Genomic DNA, 18,407 nt, shown 5'->3' on the forward strand with positions numbered 1-18,407 from the left:
GAGGAGCAGCCTGTGGTGGCCTTTTATTATTGTTATACAGGGAGAGCGGCCTGTGGTGTCCTGTTGTTGTTATTATTATACAAAAGGAGCAGCCTTTGGTGTCATGTCGTTGTTATTATTATTATACAGGGGGAGCAGCCTTTGGTGTCATGTCGTTGTTATTATTATTATATAGGGGGAGCAGCCTTTGGTGTCATGTCATTATTAATATACAGGAGGAGCGGCCTCTGGTTTCCTGTTATTATTGTTTTACAGGGGAGCGGTCTGTGGTGTCCTGTTGTTGTTATTATTTAGGAGGAGGAGCCTGTGGTGTCCAGTTGTTATTGTTATTTTTATACAGCAGGAGCAGCCTGTAGTATCCTGTTGTTGTTATTATTATACAGGAATAGTGGCCTGTGGTGTCCTATTATTATTATTATTATTATTATTATTATTATTATTATTATTATACAAGAGGAGCAGCCTGTGGTGTCCTGTTGTTGTTGTTGTTGTTGTTATACAAGGGGAGCGGCCTGTGGTGTCTTATTATTATTATTATTATTATTATTATTATTATTATTATTATTATTATTATTATAATAATAATAATAATAATACAGGAATAGCGGCGTGTGGTGTGTTGTTGTTGTTTGTTGTTGTTATTATTTACGAGGAGCAACCTGTGGTGTCCTATTATTATTTTAACGGATGAGCGGCCTGTGGTGGTTATTATACTGAGGGAGCAGCCTGTGGTGTCCTGTTGTTGTTATTATATAGGAGGAGCAGCCTGTAGTGTCCTATTATTATTATAACGGATGAGCAGCCTGTGGTGGTTATTATACTGAGGGAGCCGCCTGCGGTGTCCTGTTATTGTTATCATTATTATTATTATTATTATTATTATACAAGAGGAGCAGCCTATGGTGTCCTGGTATTATTTTTATACAGGAGGAATAGCCTGTGATGTTCTGTTAATAATATTATACACGGGGAGTAGCCAGTGGTGTCTGGTTGTTATTATTTTACAGGGGTAGCAGCCTGTTGTGTCCTGTTACTATTGTTGTACAGGGGGAGCAGCCTGTGGTGTCCTGTTTTTATTATTATACACGGGGATCAGCCTGTGGTTTCCTGTTATTATTATCATACAGGAGGAGTGGCCTGTGGTTTCCTGTTATTGTTTTACAGGGGGAGCGGTGTGTGGTGTCCTGTTGTTGTTATTATTATACAGCAGGAGCAGCCTGTTGTTGTTGTTGTTGTTGTTGTTGTTGTTATTATTATTCAGGGATGTTGGCCTGTGGTGTCCTGATATTATTATTATAAAAGAGGAGCGGCCTGTGGTGTCCTATTGTTGTTGTTACTATTATTATTATACAGGGGGAGCGGCCTGTGGTGTCCTATTATTATACAGGAATATCAGCCTGTGGTGTCCTATTATTATTATAATGGATGAACAGACTGTGGTGTTCTGTAATTATTATACAGGAAGAGCAGCCTGTGGTGTTGTGTTATTATACTGATGGAGCGGCCTGCAGTGTACTGTTATTGTTATTATTATACAAGAGGAGCAGCCTGTGGTGTCCTGGTATTATTTTTATACAGGAGGAATAGCCTGTGATGTTCTGTTAATATTATTATACACGGGGAGTAGCCTGTGGTGTCTGATTGTTATTATTTTACAGGGGTAGCAGCCTGTTGTGTCCTGTTACTATTATTGTACAGGGGGAGCAGCCTGTATTCTGTTAATATTATTGTACAGGGGGAGCAACCTGTGGTGTCCTGTTATTATTGTTATACAGGGGGGGGTGGCCTGTGGTGTCCTGTTGTTTTTGTTGTTGTTATTATACTAAAGTAGCGGCCTGTGATGTCTTGTTGTTATTATTATTGTACAGGAGGAGCAGCCTGTGGTATCCTGTTGTTATACAGGGGAGCAGCCTGTGGTGCACTGTTATTATTATTATACAGGGGGAGCAGCCTGTGGTGTCCTGTTGTTGAAATTATTATTATACAGGGGGAGCAGCCTGTGGTGTACTATTATTATTATTATACAGGGGAAGTGGCCTGTGTTCTGTTGTTGTTGTTGTTGTTGTTATTATACAAGTGGAGCAGCCTGTGGTGTCCTATTATTATTATTATTATACAGCGGGAGCAGCCTGTGGTGTCCTGTTATTTTCATTATACAGGGGGAGCTACCTGTGGTGTCCTGTTGTTATACAGGGGAGCAGCCTGTGGTGCACTGTTATTATTATTATTATACAGGGGGAGCAGCCTGTGGTGTCCTGTTGTTGAAATTATTATTATACAGGGGGAGCAGCCTGTGGTGTACTATTATTATTATTATACAGGGGAAGTGGCCTGTGTTCTGTTGTTGTTGTTGTTGTTGTTATACAAGTGGAGCAGCCTGTGGTGTCCTATTATTATTATTATACAGCGGGAGCAGCCTGTGGTGTCCTGTTATTTTCATTATACAGGGGGAGCTACCTGTGGTGTGCTGTTGTTGTTGTTATTGTTGTTATTATTATTATACAGCGGGAGCAGTCTATGTTGTCCTGTTATTATTATTATACAGGAGGAGCAGTCTGGGGTTTCCTGTTATTGTTTTACAGGTGGAGCGGCCTGTACTGTACTGTTGTTGTTATAATTATACAGGGATAGTGGCGAGTGGTGTACTGTTATTAATATTATACAGACGGAGCTGCCTGTGGTGTCCCGTTACTATTATTATACAGTGTGAGCTATCTGTTGTGTCCTGTTATTATTATACAGGGGGAGCTGCCTGTTGTTGTTGTTGTTGTTATTATTTAGGAGCAACAGCCTTTGGTGTCCTGTAATTATTATTCAGGAAGAGCAGCCTTAAGTATCGTGTTATTATACAAAGAGAGCGGCCTGTGGTGTCCTGTTGTTATTATTTTTATACTGTGACGGACTGTGGCCATGCCAGCGTCACGTTGCGTATTTTTTGGCCAGCCTGGTCCTGCGCTTCAGGAGTGAGTGGCAGAATGCCAGAGATAACTGTATTTTATCCTGTATAACACCCAGCTGTTATTCGTATCTGAGCTGTATACCCCATACTACTGTATGCAGTGGACATATGTATTTAGGTGATTGTCCCTTTTCTTTATATGCTTGTGACTCTCAGTGAATATCTTTCTAGCCCTGATTTGCTCTCTACACAATGCCTATGAAATGTATATGTGTTATTGTATTGTATTGCACTAATGGGGGTCAGTGCTTGGTGTCAGGTGGGTGCCCAGCCAGGTAAACGGTCAGAGACATCTGGCTATGTGAGGTATAGGAAGTGCAGGGCTGACCCCCCTCTGTCACAGCCCCCACCCCACCCCCTTCACAGGAAGCATCACTTAGCTGAGGAGGCTGTGACATCACAAATGACTATACAGGGTTAACTTCCACTCAGGTTATGGCCAGAGGGCAGCCAACCTTTCTATCTCCATAAATAGTGCCCATTGTTCTGGATGGCCTTCCAGTAGACTCAGAGACTCCAAAGCCACAGGGGGCCACCTGGTGTCCCTAGACACTTTTACATATGAGGATTGAAAATTCCTCCAATCAGGACACTCTGCCGCATCACCAGGTGAGCAAAGCATCATGGGAGTTTAGGAGGTTTCAAAAGGGCCCGCAGAGAGATGGGGAGGGGATTCTGACTAAGGAAACGCAGGCTGTTGCCAGGAGTCGAGAGATCCTGTCAGCCCATTTGTCTGGAGACCTGGCTTTGTGGAGAGGGTCCCGTCTACAGTTAAGCGTTAGCTCCATCGGGAGCTGTCCCAGGTGTGTGACTGGTGTGCCGGGTGACTGGTCAGCACACCCTACCTCTGCATGGTAGAGGACCATCAGGCCATGCGGCCGGGATCAGCAAACCAGTATCCGTAAGGAGTCGCCAAACGCAAGTATTCCCTGAGGTGGCTAGTGACTGTGTAGGGGCAGGAGTTGTTGCTTTGTGTGGTTCTTTTCTCTTATATAATCTTAATCGTAATCATTATTAATGCTACCTGTATATATTGTACAAAGTGTGTTACGGATTTTCCTGTATAATTAGTGTGTATGAAACTAAAGGTGCCATTGTACCTTGCTATTGCGTTCTTACTGTGTGATCTGGGAACTCGGTAGTGACCCTGGGGCGCCGTGTAGAACTGTAAACGCTGCCTTTCTCAAGGCAGAGATGAGCGATAGGCGGGAATAATGCACACATGAACCCGGGCTCCTCACATATACAAGGGGAGCAGCCTGCAGTGTCCTGTTGTTGTTATTGTTATTATTATTATACAGGAGAAGCAACCTGTGGTGTCCTGTTAATATTATTATACAGGAGAAGCAGCCTGTGGTGTCCTGTTATTATACACGGGGAGCAGCCAGTAGTGTCCTATTATTATTATTATTATTATTATTATTATACAGAGGGATCGGCCTGTAGTGTCCTGTTGTTATTATTATACAGGGGGAGCATCCTGTAATGTAATTTTATTATTACTATAAAGGAGAGCAGAATGGGGTGTCCTGTTGTTATTAGTGCTGTACAGGGGGGGGCAGTTTTTTTTTTTTGTACGGTTATTATTATACAGGGACAGCAGCTTGTGGAGTCCTGGTATTATTATTATACATTGGGACTGGTGGTAATGTCCTACAATACAGGAGGAATGGTCTGAGGTGTCCTGCTTTTAAAGACAAGTTATTATTTGTATACTGGGTGCAGCCATTAGTGTCACTATTATTATTAATTTATTATGTAATTGTAGGGATTGAAAATATTGCTAAAATTCTAGATTATATTAAAGCAGAGACCATAATATCCCTGGCATGTGTAACATGATAATTGGAGCATTATGAAGCAAATGTATATCCGACTCCTGGGAGTGTCACTGTGACATCACTTATCTCTATAGTAATAATACAGGGACATGACTGGGGAGGTGAGGGGATCTGTGGGTGTCACAGTGACGTCACTTATCTCTATAGTAATAATACAGGGATATGACTAGGAAGGTGAGGGGATCTGGGAGTGTCACAGTGACATCACTAATATCTACAATAATATTACATGGACATGACTGGAGAGGTGAGGGATCTCGGAGCATTTACATTAATATTCATGTCTCCTCCATTTTGCAGGTTAACACAGTAGTGAAGAAGACTTCTGGTGAGTGTGAGACACCCAGCAGCCATCACATTGTGTGTAGGACTGAGCAGGACCCAGAGCCCCATCACGGTGCCTCCATCTCAGTCACTGACACATGAGAGACACAATGATCAGAAGATCCTGGAACTCACCAACAAGATCATTCAGCTGCTGACTGGAAAGGTGACTGCTGGGAATGGAACATTATACAGTAACACCAGGGAATGTGTCTGGGTGATGACTGGAGAGGTGACTGCTGGGAATGGGACATTATACAGTAACACCAAGGGACGTGCCTGAGTGATGACTGGAGAGGTGACTGCTGGGAATGGGGCATTATACAGTTACACCAGGGGACGTGTCTGGGTGATGACGAGAGGTGACTGCTGGGAATGGCGCATTATACAGTAACACCAGGGGATGTGTCTGGGTGATGACGAGAGGTGACTGCTGGGAATGGGGCATTATACAGTAACACCAGGGGATGTGTCTGGGTGATGACTGGAGAGGTGACTGCTGGGAATGGGGCATTATACAGTAACACCAGGGGACGTGTCCGGGTGATTACTGGAAAGGTAACTGCTGGGAATGGGACATTATACAGTAACACCAGGGAATGTGTCTGGGTGATGACTGGAGAGGTGACTGCTGGGAATGGGACATTATACAGTAACACCAGGGAATGTGTCCGGGTGATTACTTGAAAGGTGACTGCTGGGAATGGGACATTATACAGTAACACCAGGGAATGTGTCTGTGTGATAACTGGAGAGGTGACTGCTGGGAATGGGACATTATAGAGTAACACCAGGGAATGTGTCTGGGTGTTGACTGGAAATGTGACTGCTGGGAATGGGGCATTATACAGTAACACCAGGGGATGTGTCTGGGTGATGACTGGAGAGGTGACTGCTGGGAAGGGGACATTATACAGTAACACCAGGGAATGTGTCTGGGTGATGACTGGAGAGGTGGCTGCTGGGAATGGGACATTATACAGTAACACCAGGGGATGTGTCTGGGTGATGACTGGAGAGGTGACTGCTGGGAATGGGGCATTATACAGTAACACCAGGGAATGTGTCTGGGTGATGACTGGAGAGGTGACTGCTGGGAATGGGGCATTATACAGTAACACCAGGGGATGTGTCTGGGTGATGACTGGAGAGGTGACTGCTGGGAATGGGGCATTATACAGTAACACCAGGGGATGTATCTGGGTGATGACTGGAGAGGTGACTGCTGGGAATGGGAAATTATACAGTAACACCAGGGGATGTGTCTGGGTGATGACTGGAGAGGTGACTGCTGGGAATGGGGCATTATACAGTAACACCAGGGGATGTGTCTGGGTAATGACTGGAGAGGTGACTGCTGGGAATGGGGCATTATACAGTAACACCGGGGGATGTGTCTGGGTGATGACTGGAGAGGTGACTGCTGGGAATGGGACATTATACAGTAACACCAGGAGATGTGTCTGGTGATAACTGGAGAGGTGACTGCTGGGAATGGGGCATTATACAGTAACACCAGGGGATGTGTCTGGGTGATGATTGGAGAGGTGACTGCTGGGAATGGGGCATTATACAGTAACACCAGGGGACGTGTCTGGGGGATGACTGGAGAGGTGACTGCTGGGAATGGGACATTATACAGTAACACCAGGAGATGTGTCTGGTGATAACTGGAGAGGTGACTGCTGGGAATGGGGCATTATACAGTAACACCAGGGGATGTGTCTGGGTGATGATTGGAGAGGTGACTGCTGGGAATGGGGCATTATACAGTAACACCAGGGGACGTGTCTGGGGGATGACTGTATCACTGTGTGTGTCAGGTTCCTATAAGGTGTCAGGATGTCACTGTCTATGTCTCCATGCAGGAGGAGGAGTATATAGAGGAACACAGGGGTCTGTACAAGGACGTGATGATGGAGAATAACCGGCCCCTCACATCACTGGGTAAGAGGAGACTGTCATGTATTGTACAGGGGAGAGCAGGTATGGGGCCCCCTATATACACACATCATCTGATAATCACATATATACACTGTATTCAGTCACTGTGTGTCTCCTACAGATGGGCCCAGTAACAGAGATACCCCAGAGAGATGTCCCCGTCCTCTGTATTCCCAGGACTGTACAGAGGAGAATCACAGGATCCCACAGGAGGATCAGGTAGGTGGGATTTAGGGTCTCACCAATATACCAAAGTCACTGTCACTATATGATCTGTAGAGAAGCTGTGTGTTTTATACATTGATATTACACTATCCTGAAATCAGACATTATTAATGTATATTGTTTTGTGGGCTATTTAGGATGACTGTCTGACTGATATAAAGGCAGAAGATATAGAGGGAGAAGAAGAGACGTATGTGACTGATATAAAGGCAGAAGATATAGAGAGAGAAGAAGAGACGTATGTGACTGATATGAAGGCAGAAGATATAGAGGGAGAAGAAGAGACGTATGTGACTGATATAAAGGCAGAAGATATAGAGGGAGAAGAAGAGACGTATGTGACTGATATGAAGGCAGAAGATATAGAGGGAGAAGAAGAGACGTATGTGACTGATATGAAGGCAGAAGATATAGAGGGAGAAGAAGAGATGTATGTGACTGATATGAGGGGAGAAGAAGAGACGTATGTGACTGATATGAAGGGAGAAGAAGAGACGTATGTGACTGATATAAAGGCAGAAGATATAGAGGGAGAAGAAGAGACGTATGTGACTGATATAAAGGCAGAAGATATAGATGGAGAAGATGAGACGTATGTGACTGATATGAAGGCAGAAGATATAGAGGAAGAAGAGGAGACGTATGTGACTGATATAAAGGCAGAAGATATAGAAGGAGAAGAGATGTATGTGACTGATATAAAGGCAGAAGATATAGAGGGAGAAGAAGAGACGTATGTGACTGATATAAAGGCAGAAGATATAGAGGGAGAAGAAGAGATGTATGTGACTGATATAAAGGCAGAAGATATAGATGGAGAAGAAGAGACGCATGTGAGGAGTTATCAGCAGTGTAAGGAGGAGGAGATCCCTACAGATATCAGCACAGGTGAGTAATAAACACTTATTACAGAAGTCACATATTCTCATTGCTCAGTCACTACAGCAATCTCTTATACTACACCCTCCTCTGTCAGTACAGACTAATGATGGAAATGTATCTGCCCAGTGGTGTAGTCTAGGACCATCAGCCCTGTTCTCAGTTGGGTGTTTATAACACAAGGGGCGATATTCAATTGTAATATCGCGCCCGATCTCACGTCTACAGTGACAGGAGTTTGCGGGGCAATATTGAATTGTCCCCCATTTTTGGTCATATCGCGCCCATAGCAGCCTGGATTAGCTTTGTAAAGCTACTTAACCCAACTAACATCATGGGCGCAATCACAAAAAGTTTTGCGCATTTCAGCTCACCTCCCCCGGGGGGGAAGGGGTGATCTGAAATGCTAATATTGCGTCTGTCGGCAGCAACATTTGTATCGGGTGTTTTCTGTTAAAGGCGTTTTCTTCTTTAGGGTCCATAGTGATACACAGTTCTTACATCGGGGTGTAGGTGGTAGGAGACGACCGGGCATCACACAGTTAAGCTTTTATTTCCCAGGATGCTCCGGACCTCCTCCCCATGTACCCCGCCCCTGGCCAGTGGGCAGTTTTAGTGATGGTGCTGGCAGAAGCCGGAGCACCGGTCACACAGCGGAGAGGAATGAATGAGCAGCGCTGGGAGTCTCTCTGAGCACCGCCGCTGCTGCTCCAACAATCCCCCCGCTGGTGCCGCAACGTCAGTGAGGCTAAGAGACTGATGATTCCGGCGTGGTTACTTCCTGATCGCCACGCTAGTACAGCATCCAGGGCCCCGGACTGCACCCGGAGGACAGGTAAGGCATTCTCCGGCACGTGGGACCCACAATACATGCAGTCCGTGCTTCTGCAGGCTCTTATGTGATCCCTGGCTGCTGCTACGGGTTACACTAGACCACCAGGGCATGCATATAATACATATATAGGATAATGGAGGCCAGGGTGCCTGGTGGGTGATGTCAGCCAGGGGAGGTAGGCCCTCTCCCAGAGCCTGATTCCACAGCTGGGATTCCCTCTCGGCTGCCCCTCCCCCACATGCTTCCCTTATAAGAGTCTCTGAGTGACATTCCAGTGGGAATGAGTGTGATGCCAGGCTCTGGGAATGCTGGGTTCTGTCTCCAGAAGTGGCCAGGTTATACATGCACTAGTCCTACCTACCACTGTGCTGCGAGGAGATGACGTCAGTGCCCATTGTAATTGTTATGTACTTGTATTGTGTGTGACTGGTGCTAGCTCTGCTGTGTGACTGCATTGTATCTATCCCTTACATGTGAGTGCAGGTGTTCCGGGCAGTGTGACTGCATTGTATCTGTCCCTTACATGTGAGTACAGGTGTTCCGGGCTGTGTGACTGCATTGTATCTATCCCTTACATGTGAGTGCAGGTGTTCCGGGCTGTGTGACTGCATTGTATCTGTCCCTTACATGTGAGTACAGGTGTTCCGGGCTGTGTGACTGCATTGTATCTGTCCCTTACATGTGAGTGCAGGTGTTCCGGGCTGTGTGACTGCATTGTATCTGTCCCTTACATGTGAGTACAGGTGTTCCGGGCTGTGTGACTGCATTGTATCTATCCCTTACATGTGAGTGCAGGTGTTCCGGGCTGTGTGACTGCATTGTATCTATCCCTTACATGTGAGTGCAGGTGTTCCGGGCTGTGTGACTGCATTGTATCTATCCCTTACATGTGAGTGCGGGTGTTCCGGGCTGTGTGACTGCATTGTATCTATCCCTTACATGTGAGTGCAGGTGTTCCGGGCTGTGTGACTGCATTGTATCTGTCCCTTACATGTGAGTACAGGTGTTCCGGGCTGTGTGACTGCAGGTGTTCCGGGCTGTGTGACTGCATTGTATCTATCCCTTACATGTGAGTACAGGTGTTCCGGTCTGTGTGATTGCATTGTATCTGTCCCTTACATGTGAGTGCAGGTGTTCCGGGCTGTGTGACTGCATTGTATCTATCCCTTACATGTGAGTGCAGGTGTTCCGGGCTGTGTGACTGCATTGTATCTATCCCTTACATGTGAGTGCAGGTGTTCCGGGCTGTGTGACTGCATTGTATCTATCCCTTACATGTGAGTGCAGGTGTTCCGGGCTGTGTGACTGCATTGTATCTATCCCTTACATGTGAGTGCAGGTGTTCCGGGCTGTGTGACTGCATTGTATCTATCCCTTACATGTGGGTGCAGGTGTTCCGGGCTGTGTGACTGCATTGTATCTATCCCTTACATGTGAGTGCAGGTGTTCCGGGCTGTGTGACTGCATTGTATCTGTCCCTTACATGTGAGTACAGGTGTTCCGGGCTGTGTGACTGCATTGTATCTGTCCCTTACATGTGAGTACAGGTGTTCCGGGCTGTGTGACTGCATTGTATCTATCCCTTACATGTGAGTGCAGGTGTTCCGGGCTGTGTGACTGCATTGTATCTATCCCTTACATGTGAGTGCAGGTGTTCCGGGCTGTGTGACTGCATTGTATCTATCCCTTACATGTGAGTGCAGGTGTTCCGGGCTGTGTGACTGCATTGTATCTGTCCCTTACATGTGAGTACAGGTGTTCCGGGCTGTGTGACTGCAGGTGTTCCGGGCTGTGTGACTGCATTGTATCTATCCCTTACATGTGAGTACAGGTGTTCCGGTCTGTGTGATTGCATTGTATCTATCCCTTACATGTGAGTGCAGGTGTTCCGGGCTGTGTGACTGCATTGTATCTATCCCTTACATGTGAGTGCAGGTGTTCCGGGCTGTGTGACTGCATTGTATCTATCCCTTACATGTGAGTGCAGGTGTTCCGGGCTGTGTGACTGCATTGTATCTATCCCTTACATGTGAGTGCAGGTGTTCCGGGCTGTGTGACTGCATTGTATCTATCCCTTACATGTGAGTGCAGGTGTTCCGGGCTGTGTGACTGCATTGTATCTATCCCTTACATGTGAGTGCAGGTGTTCCGGGCTGTGTGACTGCATTGTATCTATCCCTTACATGTGAGTGCAGGTGTTCCGGGCTGTGTGACTGCATTGTATCTATCCCTTACATGTGAGTGCAGGTGTTCCGGGCTGTGTGTCTGCATTGTATCTATCCCTTACATGTGGGTGCAGGTGTTCCGGGCTGTGTGACTGCATTGTATCTATCCCTTACATGTGAGTGCAGGTGTTCCGGGCTGTGTGACTGCATTGTATCTATCCCTTACATGTGAGTGCAGGTGTTCCGGGCTGTGTGACTGCATTGTATCTATCCCTTACATGTGAGTGCAGGTGTTCCGGGCTGTGTGACTGCATTGTATCTATCCCTTACATGTGAGTGCAGGTGTTCCGGGCTGTGTGACTGCATTGTATCTATCCCTTACATGTGAGTGCAGGTGTTCCGGGCTGTGTGACTGCATTGTATCTATCCCTTACATGTGAGTACAGGTGTTCCGGGCTGTGTGACTGCATTGTATCTATCCCTTACATGTGAGTGCAGGTGTTCCGGGCTGTGTGACTGCATTGTATCTATCCCTTACATGTGAGTGCAGGTGTTCCGGGCTGTGTGACTGCATTGTATCTATCCCTTACATGTGAGTGCAGGTGTTCCGGGCTGTGTGACTGCATTGTATCTATCCCTTACATGTGAGTGCAGGTGTTCCGGGCTGTGTGACTGCATTGTATCTGTCCCTTACATGTGAGTACAGGTGTTCCGGGCTGTGTGACTGCAGGTGTTCCGGGCTGTGTGACTGCATTGTATCTATCCCTTACATGTGAGTACAGGTGTTCCGGTCTGTGTGATTGCATTGTATCTATCCCTTACATGTGAGTGCAGGTGTTCCGGGCTGTGTGACTGCATTGTATCTATCCCTTACATGTGAGTGCAGGTGTTCCGGGCTGTGTGACTGCATTGTATCTATCCCTTACATGTGAGTGCAGGTGTTCCGGGCTGTGTGACTGCATTGTATCTATCCCTTACATGTGAGTGCAGGTGTTCCGGGCTGTGTGACTGCATTGTATCTATCCCTTACATGTGAGTGCAGGTGTTCCGGGCTGTGTGACTGCATTGTATCTATCCCTTACATGTGAGTGCAGGTGTTCCGGGCTGTGTGACTGCATTGTATCTATCCCTTACATGTGAGTGCAGGTGTTCCGGGCTGTGTGACTGCATTGTATCTATCCCTTACATGTGAGTACGGGTGTTCCGGGCTGTGTGACTGCATTGTATCTGTCCCTTACATGTGAGTGCAGGTGTTCCGGGCTGTGTGACTGCATTGTATCTATCCCTTACATGTGAGTACAGGTGTTCCGGGCTGTGTGACTGCATTGTATCTATCCCTTACATGTGAGAGCAGGTGTTCCGGGCTGTGTGACTGCATTGTATCTATCCCTTACATGTGAGTGCAGGTGTTCCGGGCTGTGTGACTGCATTGTATCTATCCCTTACATGTGAGTGCAGGTGTTCCGGGCTGTGTGACTGCATTGTATCTATCCCTTACATGTGAGTGCAGGTGTTCCGGGCTGTGTGACTGCATTGTATCTATCCCTTACATGTGAGTGCAGGTGTTCCGGGCTGTGTGACTGCATTGTATCTGTCCCTTACATGTGAGTACAGGTGTTCCGGGCTGTGTGACTGCAGGTGTTCCGGGCTGTGTGACTGCATTGTATCTATCCCTTACATGTGAGTACAGGTGTTCCGGTCTGTGTGATTGCATTGTATCTATCCCTTACATGTGAGTGCAGGTGTTCCGGGCTGTGTGACTGCATTGTATCTATCCCTTACATGTGAGTGCAGGTGTTCCGGGCTGTGTGACTGCATTGTATCTATCCCTTACATGTGAGTGCAGGTGTTCCGGGCTGTGTGACTGCATTGTATCTATCCCTTACATGTGAGTGCAGGTGTTCCGGGCTGTGTGACTGCATTGTATCTATCCCTTACATGTGAGTGCAGGTGTTCCGGGCTGTGTGACTGCATTGTATCTATCCCTTACATGTGAGTGCAGGTGTTCCGGGCTGTGTGACTGCATTGTATCTATCCCTTACATGTGAGTGCAGGTGTTCCGGGCTGTGTGACTGCATTGTATCTATCCCTTACATGTGAGTACGGGTGTTCCGGGCTGTGTGACTGCATTGTATCTGTCCCTTACATGTGAGTGCAGGTGTTCCGGGCTGTGTGACTGCATTGTATCTATCCCTTACATGTGAGTACAGGTGTTCCGGGCTGTGTGACTGCATTGTATCTATCCCTTACATGTGAGAGCAGGTGTTCCGGGCTGTGTGACTGCATTGTATCTATCCCTTACATGTGAGTGCAGGTGTTCCGGGCTGTGTGACTGCATTGTATCTATCCCTTACATGTGACTGCAGGTGTTCCGCGCTGTGTGACTGCATTGTATCTATCCCTTACATGTGAGTGCGGGTGTTCCGGGCTGTGTGACTGCATTGTATCTATCCCTTACATGTGAGTGCAGGTGTTCCGGGCTGTGTGACTGCATTGTATCTATCCCTTACATGTGAGAGCAGGTGTTCCGGGCTGTGTGACTGCATTGTATCTATCCCTTACATGTGAGTGCAGGTGTTCCGGGCTGTGTGACTGCATTGTATCTATCTCTTACATGTGAGTACAGGTGTTCCGGGCTGTGTGACTGCATTGTATCTATCCCTTACATGTGAGTACAGGTGTTCCGGGCTGTGTGACTGCATTGTATCTATCCCTTACATGTGAGTGCGGGTGTTCCGGGCTGTGTGACTGCATTGTATCTGTCCCTTACATGTGAGTACAGGTGTTCCGGGCTGTGTGACTGCATTGTATCTATCCCTTACATGTGACTGCAGGTGTTCCGGGCTGTGTGACTGCATTGTATCTATCCCTTACATGTGAGTGCAGGTGTTCTGGCTGTGTGACTGCATTGTATCTATCCCTTACATGTGAGTGCAGGTGTTCCGGGCTGTGTGACTGCATTGTATCTATCCCTTACATGTGAGTGCAGGTGTTCCGGGCTGTGGTTCCTCACAATGACTGTGTGATGTGAAGGGCATCACATCTGCAGTTGCTAGAGCTGGACATTGTGTGTGCTTAGCTTCTGGTCTTCCAAAGTGTAAGAAATAGGATATAACACCTGTGCTGGTTCCATGTAAGGCCTGTGCGGCAGCATTATCTCCACAGGACCTTGTGCAGGACCATTTGTGTGTTACATGCTATGTGCCAAACCTACAACGGCTGCTCCAACCAGGTCCTGCGCAGGAACCACCCTGGGTGGCTTCTTTTGCACAGGTGGAGCGATTGGTGCCTCCTGCTTTGCTGCCTAATGTGGGGTTTCTGCAGCAATTGCCCCATGTATTGCATTCCCCGGGGTATCCTCCATGGATGAACTTATTGACCTACTCAGACCACACGTCGGCCACCTCTCAGCAGTTGTTGCAGCAGACCGTCCTCAGATGAGTATGGCACATAAGCGCTCTCTGTTATCCTTACAGTCTACACAGTGGTCAGACTCTGGAGTCCTCAGAGGAAGAGTTGGACACCTCTCTCTCTCTCTCTCTCTCTCTCTCTCTCTCTCTCTCTGTCTGTTATCCTTACAGTCTACACAGTGGTCAGACTCTGGAGTCCTCAGAGGAAGAGTTGGACACCTCTCTCTCTGTTATCCTTACAGTCTACACAGTGGTTAGACTCTGGAGTCCTCAGAGGAAGAGTTGGGCACCTCTCTCTCTCTGGCTCTTTGTCGGGTGAGGAGGATCATCTTTAAGCGTCAGAAGGTGGTTAAGGCTGAGTTCCCTCACTGAGTATCATGCTGAACTCCTTCAGGAAGCTTGGAATGCTCCTAGTAAGAAGGTCCTGGTGCCTATGAGCATCTCGTTACCCTTTACCACAAGGAGAGTGTGCTAAATGGGATCTTGTGTGGATGTTCATGTGGCACGCCTGGTGCACTCCTCCACATTAATTAGGCTGATGCACTAAAGGACAGTCTGAAGTTAGATGGTTCCATAGACCAGCTGTCTCTTATTGCTAACATCAAGCAATCAGCCCGATATTTAGAAGAGGCATCCTGAGATACGAGTCTGTTGGCTTCCAGGGCCTCGACTACTTCAGTGGTAGCTCGCTGTGTGCAGAATTGGATAATATTGTGGCTACACTGCCAGCTTCTAAATCTGCTTTTTTGCCATCAGCATCTAACCCGAAGGCTGGGACGTCTTTCTTTTGGAATTTTCGGTTTTAAGGCAAAGGTTAGAGGACAGACTAGCATTAGTTTTGAATCCTAGAGTGCGAATCATGTCTATACTAATATTTAAAAGTTTTCCATCTCGGTCCGATTTTTATCTCTCAGTCTGTCTTCTATATAAACCTCAGACTCAGTGGCGTATTAGGTTAGAGGACAGACTAGCATTAGTTTTAATTCCTAGAGTTCGAATCATGTCTATACTAATATTTAAAAGTTTTCCCTCTCGGTCCGATTTTTTATGCAGAGGTGATCTATATAAATAGATATCTTTTTTTCCCTTTGATTAAACTTCTCTTAACCTAAAACGGCACCACTAGTACATATACGGATAACAATATTTGTCCAGTGAACCTTGTGATAAATGTCTGCCATTCATTATAGGTGAAGCTAGCAGGTGATCTAATTTGTTGTGAATCAATACACCTGTCATGACACCTGAACTGAAACCATTATTTTCAATGGCTTACTATCTACTACAATATAAAGTATAACCATATTAAACCTACACCTTTCTCTGACATCAACAAGTCAATTATAAATGTATCTTTTTTTAGTCATTTCTGGCAACTATATATAATGTTATGTGTTAGTACATGAGAGCCTTCGTTTCTTGCATCTTTATTGTTTTTAACATTGCTGATGACATTCACCTGTCCACACTAATCAACTCAGCCTTTAAATACCGGATGACCTAGGAGGCAGGTATCTACCTTTGAGAAAGTCACGTGAACGTGACGAAACGCGTCAGGACCCGCCCCTATCCACACTCAGCTCAGGTGAAATCTTCCAGGTGCTCCTTGGTCCCCGCTGCACTCTCCGTCTACAGCATCCGACATCAGCGGCTTCAGCGCACACGCCGCCACGACCGGGTTGTGAGAGAGACGGTCTCTTCCTTTCCGCTGCACAGCGTATATGGGCATTGCAGGACATTGAAGCCGAGGACGCTCGGCTCTTACCAGCCCATTTTGGAAAGGTATTGAATATCAATTTCAACTGAGGGACATGTAACCTATTAGGATTCCATCAGCACACCTGGTACCTATCAATTATCTAACAAGTGGAACTCGGAACTTTTCACCCCAAAAAGCTGAGTTATTACAACATACCACCAGTTCATGTCTAGTGAATGTTCTTTATATATATATATATATATATATATATATATATATATATATATATATATATATATAATTCACCGGTTATTTGATAATTATTCTTTTTATATGTTTTATTAATAAACATTGTTATTTTTTACTTTGGCTCTCTGTACATTATGTTTCGTTCCTGATATTCAGCGCAGCCGCTTGTTCTTTTTCCACATCTGTCTTTCACCTGGTGGCTATAGATGTCACACTAGGACAAAAGACATCCTGTTTTGGATTCTGGATTGGGTGGTCCTCACATCTTCAAGGTCGGTGGACTCCAGGCGAAAGTTACTTGCCAATCAACGTCCTGGAACTTCGGGCAGTCTACAGGTGCTTTCTTTCAGGCTCAGGATCTCCTCCAAGGCAGGCCTGTTCAGATTCAGTCCGACAATGTCACTGCAGTTGCCTATCTAAACCACCAAGGGGGCACTCTCAGCCATCTGGCTATGGCAAACGTGGAGTGCACGCTCCAGTGGGCCGAAACTCTCCTTCCAGCCATCTCAGCTGTGTTTCTGCCAGGAATCCTCAACTGGGGAGCAGATTCCTCAGTCGGCAGGATGTCCACAGCGGCGAATGGTCTCTGCACCCTGAAGTGTTCCAGAACCTGGTAAACAGATGGGGTCTGCCGGATGTAGACCTGATGGACTCGCGTCACAATCACAAGGTCCCAATCTATAGATCCGGGACCGGAGATCCGCAGGCAGCATTCGTGGACATTTTAGCAGTACGGTGGACCTTCCTTTAGGGATACCTGTTTTCTCCAGTATCGCTGTTACCCAGATTTCTTTGCAAGTTTAAACGGGAAGGAGGCTCCATTATACTGATTACTCCCATATGGCCCAGGCACCATTGGTCCACCGATCTGCAAAATCTATCCATAGACATGCCATTCCTACTGCCACAGCGAGCAGACTTGTTGTCTCGGGGTCCCTGTCTGCATCGGAACCTGGCTCGACTGTCTTTGACGGCTTTGCTCTTGAGTCATCAGTTTTTAGAGCGAAGGGGTTCTCGGATGCAGTGATGTAGACAATCTGCGTCTTCAACCCGCATCTATTATCAGATTTGACATGCTTATTTTCAGTGGTGTGCGCCTAGGCACTATGACCCTCCTACCTTTTAAGGGTCTCCCGGCTTCTGGCCTTTCTACAAGCAGGGTTAGACCTTGGTCTTTGCCTAGCATTCCTGAAAGTACAAGTTTCTGCACTATCAGTGTGGTTTCAATGACCGGTCGCTCCACTACAAGATGGGCGTACCTTTTTTCAAGGAATACTCCATATCCAGCCTCACTTTGTACATCCAGTAGCCCCTGGGATTTATCCCTTGTCCTGCAAGCTCTTAAGACTTCCCCATTTGAGCCTTTAGAGTCAGTGGACCTTAAGTGGTTGTCTGTAAAGGTGTTATATCTCCTGGCTATTGCCTCTACGAGAAGGGGGTCTGATTTAGGAGTGCTTTCCTGTCCTTCGTTTCTGATCTTCCATTAAGATAGGGCAGTTCTCCAGACCAAGGTGGGTCACCTTCCTAAGTTGGTGTCTAAGTTTCATCTAAATACAGAGATATTGGTTCCAGCCTTTTAGTCCTGTTATTGGTGAGGCCTTATTGGATGCGGTTCGTGCACTAAGTATTTACGTAGAACGTACCAGAGTGATCAGGAAAACGGATTCTCTATTTGTCCTGTATGGATTCTATAAGCAAGGTTGGCCAGCTAGTAAACAAACGCTGTCCAGGTGGTTTGCATGACTATTGCAGAGGCTTACATTCGAGCTGATCTTCCTGTTCCGGTCTCTGCTCATTTGATATGTTCAGCAGGTCCCTCATGGGTGGCTCTCTGAGGTGCTACTGCTGAACAACTCTGCAAGGCAGCTACGTTGTCT

The 18,407-nt window shown here is 46.6% G+C and overlaps 1 protein-coding gene across 1 annotated transcript in view; it reads left to right on the plus strand.

Annotated features, from left to right (window-relative positions):
• Positions 1-18,407, plus strand: part of LOC134984352 (zinc finger protein 585A-like) — a 104,533-nt gene that overhangs the window by 64,238 nt on the left and 21,888 nt on the right. The window lies entirely within an intron of this gene.

Source organism: Pseudophryne corroboree, assembly GCF_028390025.1.
Source record: "Pseudophryne corroboree isolate aPseCor3 chromosome 3 unlocalized genomic scaffold, aPseCor3.hap2 SUPER_3_unloc_5, whole genome shotgun sequence".
NCBI lineage: Eukaryota > Metazoa > Chordata > Amphibia > Anura > Myobatrachidae > Pseudophryne > Pseudophryne corroboree.